The following is a 17,937-nucleotide window of genomic DNA, read 5'->3' on the forward strand; positions in this document are numbered from 1 at the left end:
GGAGGACCCCTTCTGTAAGCAGGGCTGTCGAGTGTGTGCAGGTTAGTATTTGGGAGGACCCCTTCTGTAAGCAGGGCTGTCGAGTGTGTGCAATTCAGCTTTAGCAGCCCCTTCAGTTAGGAACATTCCCACGAGCGCTCCTTTAATGAAGTCTATTTTCTTGACATTTCAGTTCCTAAGTGACTTGTCTTGAAGTTGGGAAAGTCAGTAGGCAGCCTGAGGTAAGGTCAGCAAAGTGATCCTGGACATTTGGAGTACCCAGCAGGCAGCCAGCATCCCTGTGAACCCGACTTTGGCCCCAAGGTTTCCTTGGGCCTCCTCCCCTCTCCATTTTGGAAGCCGTTGTGCAGAGTCTGCTTTTCTTTCTCTTCCTCTAGCCTTTTCTTCCTCTCCACCGACGGAAAGAGCCTCTGCTTTCCAGGTGTGGCAGAGGGGGGGAGACACAGGCTGACCTCTGATGCAGGGGTCATCAGAGAATCTATATGTTCTGAACAGATGTTAAGTTATACTGTCGTATAGTTCAGCGGGCCTTTACAAAGTCCCTGTGCTGTGCTCATGTACAGTGCTCCATGCGGAGATACAGGAGCTGGGGCTCATGGTCCGAGAAGCAGACCTGGATGTGACTTCAGTGCAGTGTCGTGAGGGCCACCACAGCCCCGCAGGGGCGGGCATTTGGGGGCCAGGCTGGGGTACAGTCCAGCATCCTCGGACATGCTACTTAGTGTGTCCCAGGCAGGACACGTGTCTGTAGGTGTATAAGTTAAAGGAAGGGCAGTGAATTAACCTGAAAACTTAAAATTGTAGGTGGTCTGGGAAATTTAGAATTCCCCAAATCTGCATTTCTCAGAATGAGTCTAATCTGTTGTTTTGGATGGAAGATGGCCGTCCTGACTTTTGACCAAGGAAGTCAGTTTCCTCTTGTTGGGTATGGACACTGTGACAGACGCCCTGCAGGGTATTTTCATACATATCACTGTATGAGTTCCTTACGCTGCTGTAGCAAATTGCCACACACTCAGTGACTAAAACAACACAGACCTATTATCTCGAAATTCTGTAGGTTAGAAATCTGTCTGGGCTCACCGGGAAAAAACAAGGTGTTGGCGGGGCTGACCTCCTGAACCGATATAGTTCCTGAGGCGGGCAGCCCCCAGAGCCTCTCTGTGGTCCTTGCACAGAACCCCTGATCCCATCCTCTGACTTCCCCATCTGCCATATTTCTCTTCTACGTGGAGAAAGTTCTCTTAAGGCTCATGTGATTAGATTGGGCCCATCTACATAACCCAAGATAATGCCCCCACCTAAGATCTAGTCAGAAGCGGAGCTCAATTTTTTTTATTTTTGAGTATTTAAGTCGGATCTGCTCTGATTACAGAAGTTTTGCCAAAATGTCATTAGAGTAATTATTAGGAAAAACACCCAGATGGGGAATTTGGGACCTTGCCTTTTCGAGGTTTATGTGGAGCACTTTTTCCTCAGGGGGTGAAGAGTGCATGATTTCATGTCTGTTTCTAGAACAAAACAGCTGAGTCAACCCAACAGGGATTCTCATTCCTGAGTTTTAGAGAGTCTGTTTCAAATCTGAAGCAAAGCCCAATAAACAACGTCCTTCCCTCACGCATGGTCAGGGACAAGTGCAGTCTTCTGGTTAAGGGGGCAGCTGGTGATAGTCACCGAGCATTTGAGACCAAGAGTGACCTTGTTTGACCATGTAGATGTTTGAAGTCGTTTTTCATTAGGACTGTTTTTTGTACAGTAATTGAGAAGCTCCGATTTGAAATAGCTGCCTGTAAGAACCCAGAATCTGTAATCCTGAGGCTTCTAACCTGGCCCCCAGGAGTCCGCCCCTGCCTGAAACCCCGTGCAGAACTCCGGTGCATCTGTGCTTGCACAGGGGCGGGGAGTCATAGCTTTCCCTGCGTTTTCAGAGTTCGGATTCCAAAAGTTTAAGAACACATCGCTTGATAGTATATTCTTATCTGTCAAGTATCAGATTTTGTTTAAAAATTAAGCAACCATTTTAAACAGTTATACAGGCGCATAGTTTTAAGAGTCAAAAGTTCTACAGAACTTAGAACAAAAACACAGCAGCCACCTACCCACCCTTCTCCACCCTGCTCCCCAGGGCTAGCCTTTCCCGGGTTAGCTGGAGAGCCACCCTGCTGTGGGGGAAGCTGCTTTGGGGTGCTGCGCCTCCCTCCCCCAGCACCCACTGCCTGTGCTCTCAGTGTAGGGTGGTCAAGGTCAGGGTTGGATATTTAGCAGCACTTACTATGAGATGGAACTGTCATTCACAGCTGAGATTGTAGTCTATTTTGATCATATTTCCTTTTTTTTTGTTTTAATAGTTTTTTCTTTCTCCTGGAATTGATCATTGCCCTGCTTAATTCTGCTTTGTTTTCTTTGTTTTTGGTACATGCCCCTAGTGGGAACGAGCCTGGGACCCTCTGGTCCGCAGGCCGATGCTCCAACTGCTGAGCCAAACCGGCCAGGGCTTGCTTTGTTTTCTTTGTATCTGTCATTTATTTGCTAATTCTGGATTAGAAATCATTTTCCTGCAGGATTATGAAGGGTCTCCAGCTGGAAAAGCTGAAGGGGTCACATCCCTCCCTCTCTAGGGCGACCACGGTTAGCAGTGAAGCATGTCTTCTAACGATTCTTGTGCATTATGAACACAGTGTGAGTGTACATAAATATTTAATAATATCTGACATCTGTTCACGTATTCAGAACATGTCTATGAAATCCCCCCTGTGCCAACTTATTTCGTGTTCAGAGCAACCCTGTCATTGTGACCATTTCATGGCAGGGAAACTGAGGCATAGTCTGGGGGCCTTGTCCAACATCACACAGCCAGTCAGTGTCGGCTTAGGCTAGGAACCCGGGCAGTCTGGCCCCAGAGCGCTCGATGATGATTCTGGATCGCCTGTCACAAGCTGGTGACTGCCCGCGACCTCACCTCCCATGAGTGAGTTCACGTGCCATTTGTCAAGGTGCACGTGTGAGCTTTCCTGACCTCTTTAAGCCTAACCCTAATCTTACAGCCTTCCCAGGCCCTGGCTAGGACTCCTGTGGACTGGTTGGAGGGCTCTCTGGAGCTGATCTAGCTGCTTGGAAGGCAGAGGTCGGACTGAATAATTTTGCTAGGAAAAAAGGCCACATGGCTGGGCTTGTGCCTTGAGGGAAGAGGCCCTGGAGCAGCCTTGTGGCTTTGAACATTTGGCTAGAAAAGGAGGAAGGGAGAGCTTGGCCCAGGGTGGGTGACGTTGACTGCAGAGATGAAGCACTGAGCTGGGCCGCTCTGGGTGGCCCCATCCACTTCCCCGCCCATGCCATCCAGGCCCCACATTCTCACAAGTTCCACTTGATTCTAAGTATAGCTTATCTTTTCCACCTTTAACAAACAATGTTACAGATTGCATTTTGTTTTCCACTCAGAAGAGGACTTAAAGATAACACGCCTTCAACAATGTTACAGATGAAAGTTCTGTTTGGGTCTGCAGAGGATTTAAGAAGGGGGCCTGTGGCACATCCAAGTCTGCCAAAAGCGGAAGGATGAGGTAGTATGGAAAAGTCCCCTCCCAGTCACCATCAGATCAGGGGAGTTAGAAGTGACCCATCCTTCACCTGGAAAATGGAAACAGATCTCGTCTTTTGGTAACAAACACTCAGTAAGTCAGTCTGGTACCATCTCATCTCTGAGGCAGGGCAGGGTCACCAACTTGTTTCCACTGTGGTGTCCTGTGTGTCTCCTGGGGCTGAGGGGGCCTGAGGATGGTGTCCCAGCTGTTGAGTACCCAGTGTTTGTCAGCTGCTTTTCAGAGAGTCCCATCTAGTACAGTCTCAGAGGGAAGCATCATTTTTATTAAAGATGAAGGTAGAGGCTTAGAGATGTTAAGAAGGTTGTTCCAGGTCACAATGATAAGGGAGCAAATGAAACACTTGAACCAGGGGTTTGACTTCAAAGCCCTTGATCTTCCCTCAACACTGAGCGCTTCCCTGAATGGCGGGGAGTGGCCGGGAACTCCCGTAAGCGGGTGTTATGGGAAGAGGACCTGGCGGTATGATGGTCTCTCCATACCCGGAGTCTGCCTCACCGGGCTTCTAAGTTATGGGCTGACCATCTGGAGGAAAGCGCCTGGTTTAAGATTTTCTTTGTGGAAATAGATGGAGACCAACCACATGAAAAAGGCAAAAGCTGTTTATTCAGAGTTTAGGGTTTGGTGGAGACCCCAAGGCGGCTGGGGGTGGGAGAGCCTCCTGGTGGAGAAAGTGGGACCCAGGGGCCTCGATGGGGCTGGGCCCTGGGGAGCTGGGCAGCTACTGGAAGGGGCATCCCTGGTGACAGGTAAGTGGAGCAGGGTTGGCTTTCTCAGGTTGGCACTGAGCAGGAAGTGGGGCAAAATTAGGGGAGCTGTCAGTGACTGATCCCCTCCTGGCTGACTGTCACCAGAGGTATTGTCCAGCTTCCTGGACTGTGTCTGGGGACAGCAGCTGACTTCCTGCAGCTGACTCCGCACTGGCTGGCTTCCCGGTTCTGTCTGTACAGGAGGCCTGGCCACTGTCTGTCTGCACAGTCCGTCTCTCGTCTTTCTCTTGTTAGTAAAAATATTAAATGACAAATTAGAGATGTTGGGAATTCTTTAGATGTTCTGTGTCACCTGGAAGAAGTTTTTCACACTGATGTTAATCAGAGTGACTGTAAACTGTTGGACCATTAACCTCAGAGATTGAAACCAGGATGGTTTCAGCAGCATTTCCTCGACGTCATTACATCCTCACTCATCGCTATGAACGTGTTTTTGTCCACACCAGTTCTCGTCATTGGTGTGTGTTCCACCCCTGCACAGCTCATCTTTGTGTTTCACTGTGTGTGAGTCTAGCTTGTCCCCTGTCAGTGAAGTGTACTTTTGCTACCTTTGTTGGTACCTAGGTTTCGCTTGTGGATTTGCAAATTGAAAGGAGCTCAGAAATCTCCTAGGTCAGCCCACTAATTTTATAGATAAACTGAGATGCAAAGCCAGGAGTAAAGTCCACTGCTCTGTCTGCCTCAGAGTGATCGATGGAAAGACGAAACATGTGGTCTAAAATGAAGTCTTTTGATAACTGATTTTAATACTTCCCTACTTCTGCCTATTGTTATCACAGAAACCTAAAATTGGCTTTTATGTGTTACGATAAAGGTAAAAAACATTGATTTGTTTACGCACAGGGTACCTTCTCTTCCTACTCATTCAGTTGCTATCTCAACATGGTTGAAAGGTCATAGTTAGGGACTGAATTGTGTCCCCTCCCAACGCCCACCCCCGTCCACACCCCTGCCCCCTGGCAGGGCCAGTACTCTTGTTCATGTTCTTGCAATTGCATCTTGTCATTTAATAGCTTCCTGCCTTCTCTTGTTCCTCTCCCATCTGTTTGGATGGTGTGGTGTCAATCAGGTGTGGTGTCCTGTTTTTAGCGTTCCACGTCTGTGCGGACTCGGTGATTTTCTGCTCCTAAGGGAAGTGCCAGTTCCTCAGCTAGGCGTTCAAGGCTTTGTGATCTGGGTGCGGCTACTAGTTTGGATTTCTTTCTTTCTAGTACTCTTGTCAACTTGACGCGGCTTGTTCCTTACGCCCCTTTCTGAAGCCTGGCTAAGGGCCGGCTTCGAGTTGGTGCTTCCCCATGTGTGTCTGCTCTCTGTCCTCAATGCCCTTGCTCCCTCTGCCTCTTCAAGTCCACCCGCCCTTCAGGGCTCGGCATGTTCCCTCTTCACAGTCCCCCCGACACCCAAAGTTGCTCTTTTCTCCTTAGAACTCTGACAGGACCTACACTTTGCTTCTTACTTAATTGACACAGTGACCTTGTCAGTTGGTATTACTCGTTGCCTTATGCCGCTTATAATCGGGTTAAAATATTTACTTCAGCCCTACATTTGGAATGTAATATAAGCAAAGGAGTAACATTCAAGAGGCCCCGGAGAAGGAAGTCACACTCCCGTCCCTGGTCCCCATCCCGTAACCACAAGAGGCCCTGGAGAAGGAAGTCACACTCCCGTCCCTGGTCCCCATCCCGTAACCACAAGAGGCCCCGGAGAAGGAAGTCACACTCCCGTCCCTGGTCTTCATCCCGTAACCACAAGGGGCCCCGGAGAAGGAAGTCACACTCTTGTCCCTGGTCCCTATTCCGTAACCACAAGAGGCCCCGGAGAAGGAAGTCACACTCCCGTCCCTGGCTCCATCCTGTAACCACAAGAGGCCCTGGAGAAGGAAGTCACACTCCCGTCCCTGGTCTCCATCCCGTAACCACAAGAGGCCCCGGAGAAGGAAGTCACACTCCCGTCCCTGGTCTCCATCCTGTAACCACTGTCACCAGTTTCTTCTGAATCTTTCCACAGACCTTCTGGGCCTTTATGGATGAGTGTGTTCTTTCCAAACACACAGGTGGCATCATGGAAACGTGGTCTGCTACTTGTTTCCTGTTACGAGGGCCTAGGCTGTCCCCAGTCTCTGGGGTGGGGGCAGTGCTGCCCTGTGCACAGCCCGTCACATCTGCCGGGCACATCCATGAGGTGGCCCTAGAAGGGGATTGTGGGATCCCAGGCTGTGTGCACTTTCATTCAGACTGGTCATGCTGGGTCCCTCGCACGGGGGTTGGCATGTGTGCCCTCACTGTCTGTATGAAACAGGGCCTGTTTTCTACCTCCTTGCCAGTACAGCATGTCCTTAAATGTTCCGTTCCTTGCCAATCTTGTAGATAGGTGAAAACCTGTCCCTGTTTAAAGAATAGGAAACTGATGCTAAGGGAGATTAGGTAGGTAATTTGCCTGGTCCCACAGGAGATGGCTAAACTACAGCTTGAATTTAGTCTCCTAATTGCCAAGTTTCTTTTGAGGTAAGCTGGTGTGAAATCTATATTGCCTTTGACAGGTTCATAATTATGTACTACTTAGCCCCTCTCCTGGATCATAAGCCTGTGTGTGTGTGTGTGTTTGTAAAGAAAGGAATTTTGATATTTGGAGAATTTTTTACTGAGAGTCTAGGACATTCCTGAAAACATAATGCTTTTAAACCTAAAACCTATCTAAGTTGTCTTTTGACTTTTTAAACCTTTTGCTACAGAGCTTTATTCTAAGGGGGAAGTCCAGGCATTTTATCTTCTAGGACTGGCATTTTCTTGGTGAGGAAAGGGAGGGGGTTCTGTTAGTACCCTTTTAACTTGTGGACGTCTGCTGTGCTCAGGTAGTTGTGTTTGCATGTGATTTAGACGATGGCGGAGCGAGTGCAGTTCGGACATTGTTTGCTTCCTTGTTAACTCTTTCCTGCTTTCCTTTTTCTCTTCATTCCCCCCAGACACCCTCCTTCTTATCCCGCCACCCCACCAAGCTTTGTTGTCTGTCCGTTGGTTACACATACATGCAAGTTCTCTGGTTTATCTCATCCCCCACCCCTCCTCCTGCTTTCCTTTATGCTCTACAGTGACAGCATGAAGTCTGCCTGTGTAGCCACTGGGTTTAGCTGTCATTCAGAGAAAGGGGACCCCTAGTAAGGAGCATTGCACACCAACCTTAGTCCTGAAAGGTTGTGCATAGAAATTTAGATATTGTCAAGCTTCCCAGGTAGATGAATTGAATAGTACAACTCATATGTGAATTATGTGTGTACAGTGGACATTTAACTTACGACACAAGAACCGAATGACACTATTTAAGACAGCCCTTCTGGCAAATTCCCAAGTGCCCTCTTATTAAAACAATATGGAAGTTTTGTGTTCATACTGAAAGTGTGTGTGTACACTCACCCGATGGCTCTGTATTTAATGAGTGGTCACTAGTGTTGCGGTTCCACTTTGAACTTGCTTATCAGCTGTAACCTTTCTAATTAGGTGGGTTTTGTGTTGGTCATTGGGCCAGAGATAAACTGTGAATTCTTCTTCCTCTGTCCACTAGATTCTCTTTCTGATGGATGATCTTAATATCTCACTGGGCTTTACTGTTTCCCTAACAGTGTGAGTTAGGACCCAGGCCAGGCAGTTCCATGAGAAATCGTACTCATCGTCTAGCTGTGCATGTTTTCAAGGCGAGCAAAACGGTTTTCATGGGCTTCCTTCCAGCATTCTCCTGGGAGGCAAGAGGCCTGGCTTTGCCCTGCTAAGAGCAATGACCAGCGGAGCTTCCCCAGCGGGCCAGGTCTGTTCCCTGGTCCAAGTGGAGCAGTGGATGGTATGTTTTCTAAGCAGCCTCTGCAGCCTGGTTATTCACTGACCCGTTCTCTGTACTGTGCCAAGGGGCAGAAATGACAACCAAACCACTAGGGGATCCCAGTCCAAATTCAGATGCAGGAGGAAGGCGAACAGCACTGGCAGGTACACAGGCTGCAGGAGCTACTGGTTCCCAACCCCTCAGTGGTGGGTGTGATGTGAGAGAGGCACGAGGTTGCTTAGAAATTTTCAGTTGTAGCCCTAGCCGGTTTCGCTCAGCGGTTAGTGTTGGCCTGCGGTCCAGAGAGACCCGGGTTCGGTTCCCGCCAAGGGCATGTATCTCGGTTGCAGTTTGTCCCCGGTCCTGGTTGGGTTGTGTGGATGGCAACCATTTGATGTGTCCCTTTCACATTGATGTTTCTCTCTCTCTCTCTCCCTCTCCCTCTCCCTCTCCCTCTCCCTCTCCCTCTCCCTCTCCCTCTCCCTCTCCCTCTCCCTCTCCCTCTCCCTCTCCCTCTCCCTCTCCCTCTATCTGAACAAAAAACGAATAAAAGATGTCCTCGGGTGAGGATAAAAAAAAGAAAAAGAAATTTTCAGTTGTTGAACCTTGAGTTCTCACAAGACACAAGAAAGATGGATGGTGTCCTGTGTTTGCAGAACTAGAAGGTGCTACGGTTCACCTGTATGTGCCCAGCCTGCACTTGATTTAGGTGCGTTGAGTTCTGTCTTCTGTTTCTGCCTTCCTGATGCACCTGCTTGTTTCTACAGAACAGTTGCAGTGAAATCCTTTGAGGCACTGACTAGAAGAATAGATGCTCATTGAGAATCATTCCAATAGTACTGAAGATAGAAAGCAAAAGGTGAGTGTTTCTTTTCTCTGCCTTTGGGGAAACCTTGAGGAGTTTTGGGTTATTTGCTTCTAGATCTTTCCCAGTGTACTTACAAATACATATGTGCAGTTCGGGGTATTTAAAACAAGATAGTGAGTGCTTGGTGCCCACTGTCCGTGCACTGCCCCACCCTCGCGGTCTGCTCCGTGCCCTGTCACGTGCTGCAGGGAGACCTAGTCGACCCCTTGGCCCCGCCTGCAGAGTAAAGACAGCGAGCGCTCACACCCGTTCACCGCGCACTCGCCACGCACTCGCCACGCGCCGGTCCTGCATGCTGAGCTCCGTACACGGATTGGGGCTTGAGGCTTTTCACACCAAGCCTGTGGCTGAATACTGTTATTTAACAGGTTACAAATGGTAAAACTGTGGTAGACAGAAGCTAAGCTCCTTCCTCAAGCTCATGGCATTATTTCCAAGAGAGAGAATGCATTTACAAAACTTGTTAGATTCAAGTTATTTACAGTCACTCATTTCAGGAAACATTTCTTGAGTGCATTGTGTGTTGGAGCTTTTCCCGAAAGCATGTGTGGGAATGGGGTGGAGGGCACGGTTCAGAGGCCCTGGGCCCCGCCCATGCGAGGAGGGTGGGCCCTGCGAGGAAAGGGGCCGGGAGCGGTCCCTGCACAGTCCTGCGGCATCACTTTCACTGCAGTCTGGCCCCAGGTCCCGTTCTTGTACACACACGTTTCAGAGATACGTACTTAGTTTGGATTTCTTTGATGGCTCACCTGAGATCGAGTGCCTATTATTTATTTATTTATTATTTATTTTTTTGGTTAATCCTGAGGATATTTTTCTGTTGATTTTTTAATATGTGTTTTTCTAAATTGATTTTTTAGAGAGAGAAACATCAATGTGAGAAACATCAATTGGCTGCCTCCTGAACACCCCCTACTGGGGATTGAGCCCGCAACCTGGGCACGTGCCCTGACCGGGAATTGAACTGGGACCTCTTAGTCCATGGGGTGACACTCAATCCACTGAGCCACACTGGCCAGGTTCTGTTGATTTTTTTAGATAGAGTGGAAGGGAAGGAGGGAGGGAGGGAGAGAGAAATATCAGTGTGAAAGAGACATCAATTGGTTACCTCCTGCACGACCCCGACTGGGACCAGGGATTGAACCTGCAACCCAGGTATGTACCCTTGACCGGGAATCAGACCCTTGACCGGGAATCAGACCCTTGACCCTTCCGTCTACAGGCTGACGCTAGAACTGTTGAGCCGAACTGGCCATAGCTGAGTGACTGTTATTTCAAACTGCCTGAGTTGTTGTAGCCTTGGAGGGTCAGTGCTGACGCCCTTCTGGTTGGCCTGTTGTCACCCAATCCTATGGGAGGGGAGTCACTCTGGGACTGGAGAGACTAGCCTATAAGCAGTGAGGGGGTATCTCATCGTAAGTGGATTTGATGCTGGTTTTGATGGGTCAGACTTTCTTGCTATTGCCCACTTGGAAAAAATGTCTGTTTATCTTTGGGTTTTGCCGGGGGACTTCAGGGGCTCGAGCAGGGCTGGAAGCGTTGAGACACGTATCATGCAAGTGCAACCAGAAGGCTTCGTGACGTGGAGAAATGTCCGAGTGCCGGGGGCCTGGGGGCCGGGGCGTCCGTCACTGGCTTATACATGTCTCTGTAGCAGACTGGCGTCCGACCCATCCACAGCGCGTTGGGTTTCTGCCACATGCTTTCTCTGCTCTTCTGGCAAGTTTTATTTGGGTGTCTCCTGGACAGAAAGCATGACATCAGCTTTTGCCACCAAGTATTTATAGCAGTGGTACCTCCTATGTGGGTCACTTTCTGTGCTGTGGTTTTCTGTAGGGAAATTGTAGCTCTTCTATCCAGAACACACCGCCCACTTCAAGGTGTTACTCATTTCTGAATACCTTCAGAGGTGGTGTGCTAACTAGAGGAAGCGGCTGGCAGGAAGTACCCCTGCCTCTCCAGCTGGTGTCTGATTGCCCAGGTGAAGGCCTGCCCAGTGCTGCCCGGGCATCTGTGATGTGGACACCTCCCCTCCTTTGTCTCCCTTTCCCCTCCCCCTCTCCCCCCCCATCTTCCTTCTCCATCACCCACCTTTTAAAAACATTTCTTATTAAAAACTGAGCAAGTGTTTTGGGTTTTGTTTCCTTTGTTTGTTATTTTCTGCTCATTGTATTTCCCCAAGTGAGTCTGGGAAAGTGCGAAAAGAAGGTTTTTCCTTCCCTTCAGTGATGGCAGGCGCTGCTCTTCACCGAGGGCCCGCTGTGTGTCGGGCATGGAGAGCCGCTTTGCACACGACACGGCCTCTCATCCCTCCCGTTAACCAGCTGAGATCGGGCTGTTTATCCCCACTGAGGGTGCTGGCTGGCGGTCAGCTCGAAGTGGTTGAGGGACCTCCCAAAGTCACAGAGCGAGGCAGCAGCACATAGAAGCCAATGCGACTGCCTGAGTCAGTCAGCTGCTCGGGTTCCAGAAGGGGCTCTAACTCGGGGAGGCAAGGAGCTGCGTGGGGCCAGACCGGCGACGTGGCCCACCTTCCACGTCTGTGCGCCCACCCCAGGCACCTACTGGAACAGACGGTCCTGCCCTCGATAAATGGGAAGTGTTTGAACGCTTAAGTTTCAGCCTCCTTTTATAACACAGGGAAGTAACGCTTTAGGCCTTAGATACAAGCATTTATTATCCTGTCACAGGGTTTAGTGATGACTTTTCTCCTACAATTAATGGGAAATGAAATCCCAGTTAATAGACACACATGTTAATTCTTTTCCTTATCGTTGTTTCGTTGTTGTCAGCAAGCAGTCAGAGCGTTGAGACACTTTGAGCTCGTTTTCACTTTCCTACTGGACGTTTTTGTTGTCCAGACTTGATTGCAGTTGAGGTTTCACGGAGCGGTGCTCATGATGAGCTAGCCCAGTTCTTATCCCACTAAACCGTGCACTGGTTGCCTGGAGAAACTGGACGCCCCGGGCAGAACAATGAATCTGACCTAACGCTCGCACCTTACAGAAGAGTTAACTTAGAATGAACCGGACGTAGATGTAAAATGCAGAACTGTGAGGATAGAAAATCCTTTGAGATCTAGGGCTGGACAATGAGTTCTTTCTTAGATTTGACACTGGAAGTACAGTCCTTAAAAGGAAAAACTGATAAATTGGACTTCATCACAATTGAAACCATTTAATCTGCTGAAGACTGTTCAGAGGAGGAGACAAGCTGCAGACTGGGAGGAAGTGTGTACAGACCACCTACTTGACAAAGGACGAGTATCTGGAATAAATAAAAACTCTCGAAGTCCAGCAGGAAAACAAGCAACCGCATTAGAAAATGGCTAAGACACTCGGAGAGACCCTGAGAGGCGACGCGGGTGGGGCGGGAGAGCCGGTGGTCAGCATCCACAGTGGCTAGGGAGATGCAGATCAAACCACACCCACCAGAACGGCTAAAGTAAAACCCAGCCACAAGCCCACATGCTGGTGGAGAAACTGCACCCCTCATGTGTGGCTGGCGGCCATGCGACATGATACAGCCATTCTGGGAAACAGTTTGGCGGTTTCTTTTTTTTTTGTTTAGATTGAGTGAGAGGGAGAGAGAGGAAGAGAGAGAGAGAGAAACATCGACGTGAAAGGGACACATCGAGTGGCTGCCACCCGCACGACCAACCAGGGCCGGGGACAAACTGCAACCGAGATACGTGCCCTTAGCGGGAGCCGAACCCAGGTCTCTCTGGACCGCAGGCCGACGCTCTAACCGCTGAGCCAAACTGGCCAGGGCTGGTGGTTTCTTAAAAACAGCCGGGCCCGCACCTCCCAAAGAACTCGGCATTGGCATCCCTGAGCGTCCGTCCCAGGGAGATGGAGACCTGTGTTCACCCAAAAACCTGGGCACCAGTGTTCACGGCAGCTTTATTCATAACGACCAGAAACGGCGACACCCAGTGTCCTCCGGGGGCGACTGGATAGACACCTGTGGTCCACCCGCAGCGGCATACTGCTCTGCCCCGAGAGGGGCAGGGGGTTCACACCACCACCCGGGCCTCTCCACAGAATGACACTGACGAAGAATAGCCCGGTCCACGCACACCCCGCCTCATGCCGGGGATAGGGCATCGTCCCCCCACACTGGGATACAGGGTTTGTCAGTGTAAAAACCAAGCAGACCTGTAGAGAATGTGTGTGTTTATTTGACCCCAAACTGATGACATGCCAGGGAGCAAGATCTCAAGTGCTCCGGAGAACAGTTTTGAAGCTTCTTTTATGCATTTCAGTTTGGTGAGGATGGAAGGAAGATTACATGGGGGTGGAAGAAAGCCAGGTGGCTGGAGTATAGGACAGAGTGCTCTCCAGGGTGGGTCCTGCGGAGGGGCAGTGACCCACAGGCGGAACAGGGCTGGGCTGGTTTAATGCCAAGGTAAACCTCTTCCTGAAGAAGTCAGAGGCCTTGGGGGGGACTACCCACCGTGACCTGCCCAGTTAGGGACTTACAATCAGATCACCTACTAACAGTCCTAAGCAGATTAGCAGGCCAGGGGTTAAGGAGTGGGGAGGAGGCCTAGGGGAAGTGGGCGTGGCTGTCAAAGGGCAACAAGAGGGATCCTGTGGGGAGAGAGTGTTCTGTATGATTGTGTCCTGGGGGGTGTACTGTGGTTTTGTAAGAGGTTACCTTTAGAGGAATTGGGTAGGGGACAAGGGATCCTACCCTATTGTTGGTTCTTAGGACTGCATGGAAATCTAGTTATTTTAAAATAAGAAGTTTAATTATTTAAAAGATGGTGGTTGCTAAACATTCCATCGATTTCATTATCCACTGGAAAACTCTCCTAGAGAATTTTTTTTTTTTATCCTCACCTGAGGACATTTTTGTATTTATCTTCAGATAGAGTGGGAGGGAGAGAGAGGGGAAGAGAGAGAAACATCGATGCAAGAGAGACACATCGACTGGTTGCCACCCACATGACCCCAACCAGGGCCAGGGACAAACTGCAACCGAGGTACGTGCCCTTAGTGGAAACCGAACCCGGGACTCTCTGGTCCGCAGGCCGACGCTCTAACCACTGGGCCAAACCAGCCAGGGCTCTCCTAGAGAATTTAAATAATGTTTTATTTTTTTGCTTTGTAAAATATTATTGCTTTTGTAAAAATATTTCATGTACATTATAAAGAAATCAAACAATACAGAAAAGTACACAGGTAACTGTTTTAAAAGTCACCCCGTGCCCCGTTCAGATGTGAGCATCGTTCCTAAAAGCCAGTGTTGCATTCGCCGCACATTTCGTTGCTCCTTCCTGAAGGCTGTCGCCGCAGGGATAGCTGCATTTTGACACTGGGAAACCAAAGCTCAGGATCTGGATGGCTTGGTCGAGGTCAAATCCTGAGTCAGTGGCCAGAAAAGAACTGGCTGCTGGGCACGGAGACGCTCCTAATCCCTTGTCTGGGCCAGCCTTGCCTCCCTCCTCTCCCTTGTCCCTTGGAGGAGAGTTCTCAAAGTCTGGGTCCAGGGCTGGCCTATCACTTTGATTGGGGAACTGGTTAGAAATGCGAGTTATCCTGCCCCTACCTATAGAATCAAATTTTTGTTTCAATAAACGGCCTGGATGGCTCTGAGGATACTGTGCGGTCTGAGGGACTTGCCTTGACGGTGCTGGTGAACAGTGGACGGGTGCACATGACTGAGGGAAGATGCCAGTGCACTTGAACCTCTACTGCTGTCCTTCACAGCTGACTTCTGCTGTGACTCATGGTTGTCGGGTCGTGTATTTACTTGGCCTCCCTGTTTGGTTCTGCACTGTCTGCGGACCACAGCCCTGCAGAGTCCGGCACCGTTTCTAGCATGTCCAAGAGCTCGGCTGCTTGACTAGGTGAGGGAGTCAGTGGTCAGCACATGAGGGTCACCACTTTCTGTCCCTGGATCTGGGGACCTGCTGGCCATCTCCACCGGGTGAAATCCTTTCCTCTCTCCCTTCCTGCCTTCCACAGCCATCCACCAAGTGTCTAGTCTGTGCTGGACTCTGGCGCTCAGAGCTGACTGTTCCGCACCCTGCGCTGTTCCTGTTCCATTGCACGTCTGTCTTCCTCACCCGCTTCTGCCTGCTGCGGGAACTGCATCCCTCCTCCCCGCCTTGCAGACCAGCGAGCTCCATGTCCATCCCTGTCCCTGATTCCTTGTGCCCATCCCCCAGGTGCACGTCCTCTCCGGTCTCTCCGTCAGCCCTGGGTCGGACCCTGCCCTGTTGTCTCTCTGTCCCTTTGTCTCCTCTGCCTCGGCATAGCATGTTCTGCGTGTGGTTCCCTGTTGCCCCTTGAGTGGCCACTCGAACCGTATGAGCCTCTTACCTTCTCACACAGTGCATGTGTTCTGTTAGACATTCCGACTTGCCTCAGGCAGCCCAGGACTTGAGAGAGACAGTCCTGCGCTCTGCCCTTCTGAGACCAGGCAAGAGTCAGGGGGACCCTGTGGAATGTCGCCCACAGGCTGGTGCTAGAATCAGAGGGCCTCGTTCTGATACTAGCGAGGTGTCCTTGTGAAGTCCATTTCTGGGAACTTGGGGCTCATTCTCTAAGAGGTGGAGGTGGGCACGTGAATTCAGAACACTCCACATGCCACACGAGGCTGCCAGAAGGAGCCATGAGCAAGGCGCCTGGTGGAAATGCTTAGTGACGCGCTGCACACATGAGGAATGATTGTGAACAGCCTTTCTGGAGTAATTGTATGAAACGCTTTAAAGGATGTGCACTTGCCTGTGTGGCACTGCCTCTGACGGGGAGGCCCAGCTCAGTGCAGCTCTGTTTTCCTGGAGACAGAGACTGCAGGACACCCTCCCCCACCCTCCAGCCTAGAAAGCAGGAGGCTCTTTCCTGTCTATATTTGGTGGCTTTGTCCCAGTGCTGCAGGGACGGGCGTGCAGCGAGTGGTGGAGGAGAAAGCTCGCCTCGCTGCTGCTGGCCAGTCTGCACCCCATGAGGGGGGAGGGGCGGGAGTCATGTCATAGCAGCTTGCCAGAGCCTTTCCTCACCCAGCTGCTCGCAGCGGTGACCAGACAGCAAGTGAAAGATGGCAGAGGCAGGCGGACCTTTGTGGCTTTTGTGGCCTCAGAACAGTCTGAGACAGAGCGGCCAGGACTCCCGGCTTTCTGGGGCGTGTGGGTCAGCCAGGAGCTGGGAAGGGAGAGGAAGGGAGCCCATGCCTCTCCCTGGGTCAGGGCGCGGGGAGTGGGTCCCTCAGATCAGGGTTCAGGGTTCCTTTTTCTTTTTTTTTTTATCCTCACCCGAGGATATTTTTCCATTTTTTGTACAGATAGAGTGGGAGGGAGAGAGAGGAAGGGAGAGAGAGAGAGAAACATCGACGTGAAGGGACACATTGAGTGGCTGCCACCCGCACGACCAACCAGGGCCGGGGACAAACTGCAACCGAAGTACGTGCCCTTAGCGGGAACCGAACCCGGGTCTCTCCGGACCGCAGGCGGACGCTCCAACCGCTGAGCCAAATTGGCCAGGGCCAGGGTTCCTTTTTCAAAAGAATATTTTTTATTGATTTTTTTAAAAAATTAAAATTAAAAAATTATTTTTAGAGAGGTTAGGGAGAGATAGAAACATTGATGTGAGAGAAGCATTGATTGGTTGCCTCCTGCACGCCCCACACTGGGGATCCAGGCTGCAACCTGAACATGTGCCCTGACCTGGAATTGACCAGGGACCTCTCAGTTTATGGGATGATGCTGCTCAATCCACTGAGCCACGCCGGCCGGGCAGGGTTCAGGGTTCTTAACCTTCTTAACTGCTTCTAGGCTGCAGTCACCTTCATCTTGGACATAATGACCTGCAGCAAAGCATTTCCATGAGGATGAGATGAGACCCTATCATAAAGGATGTGCCCACTCAGAAGGCTTGGGTCATGCAGCTGGACTTGGGAGAGGAGCCGCATGGAGCACACAGGGCGCTTCAGATTCTTGTGGAATGAGCGATGGAGGGAGGGAGGAAAAGGGGGTGGAGGAGGGGGGATTTCATCCCCCTTTGCTCCAGCTCCTGCAGCTGCTGTGGGGGCGGGGGTGTCCACTGCCCCAGTCTGCTTTCACTTTTGAGTCTTAAGAACGGGGGAAAAGTGCTTTAGTTACTTTACTGGTTGATGGCAGAAATTCCTTTTTATCGCTATTAGAACTGGGAATTAGAAGTAACCTCTGTCTTCTTATACTTTACCCTCTCTTTTGACTGTTAGCCGAGTAAGGCCAGAGAGGAGGGACTTACCCTCAGGTGCCCTTGCTGATTGGCAGCAGGGCCAGGACTGGACCCCCAGGCCTGACTCCCAGCAGAGCTCTGTTTCTGTACTGCCTGCTTCTCTGCATCCATCCCAGATAAACCAGTACATCTAAAGTGTGGCTGTGCGATGCCCTGGCCAGTGTGGCTCAGCAGTTAGAGCATCGGCCTGCGGACCAGAGAGTCCCCGGTTCGGCTCCCGCTAAGGGCACGTACCTCGGTTGCAGTTTGTCCCCGGCCCTGGTTGGGGTTGTGTGGGTGGCAGCCACTCGATGTGTCTCTCTCACTTCGATGTTTCTCTTTCTCTTCCTCCCTCCCTCCTTCCTGCTCTATCTGAAGATAAATGCAAAAATGTCCTTGGATGAGGATAAAAATACATACATACATAATAAATAAGTGTGGCTGTGTGCTTTGGGGAAGGGTACTCTCTAGTAGAGGGGCAGGTGCCCGGACCTGAGTGTTTCTTCATGCAGCCTTTTCATGGCTCAGAGCTAATCCCCCTGCTGCTCAGGAGAAGATAGAGGAAGTGTTGTGTATGTAAACTTCCACCAGAGTGTTTTCGCACCTTTATCCAAAAGCAGAGAGAACCCAGGCTGACTTGGCCCCTTAGCTGGACCCCCAGGACTCAGCTAGCGTCTCAGTGA

General features: G+C 50.5%; 1 protein-coding gene across 2 annotated transcripts in view; it reads left to right on the forward strand.

Moving 5' to 3' along the window:
• Nucleotides 1–17,937, forward strand: part of AFAP1 (actin filament associated protein 1) — a 114,849-nt gene that overhangs the window by 5,149 nt on the left and 91,763 nt on the right. For both annotated transcript variants that reach the window (XM_036242003.1, XM_036242007.1), the window contains exon 2: nucleotides 8,947–9,038. The gene's annotated coding sequence lies outside the window, so the exon portion shown is untranslated. The remainder of the gene's footprint in view (nucleotides 1–8,946; nucleotides 9,039–17,937) is intronic.

The sequence above is a fragment of the Molossus molossus genome, unplaced genomic scaffold (genome assembly GCF_014108415.1).
Source record: "Molossus molossus isolate mMolMol1 unplaced genomic scaffold, mMolMol1.p scaffold_m16_p_1, whole genome shotgun sequence".
NCBI lineage: Eukaryota > Metazoa > Chordata > Mammalia > Chiroptera > Molossidae > Molossus > Molossus molossus.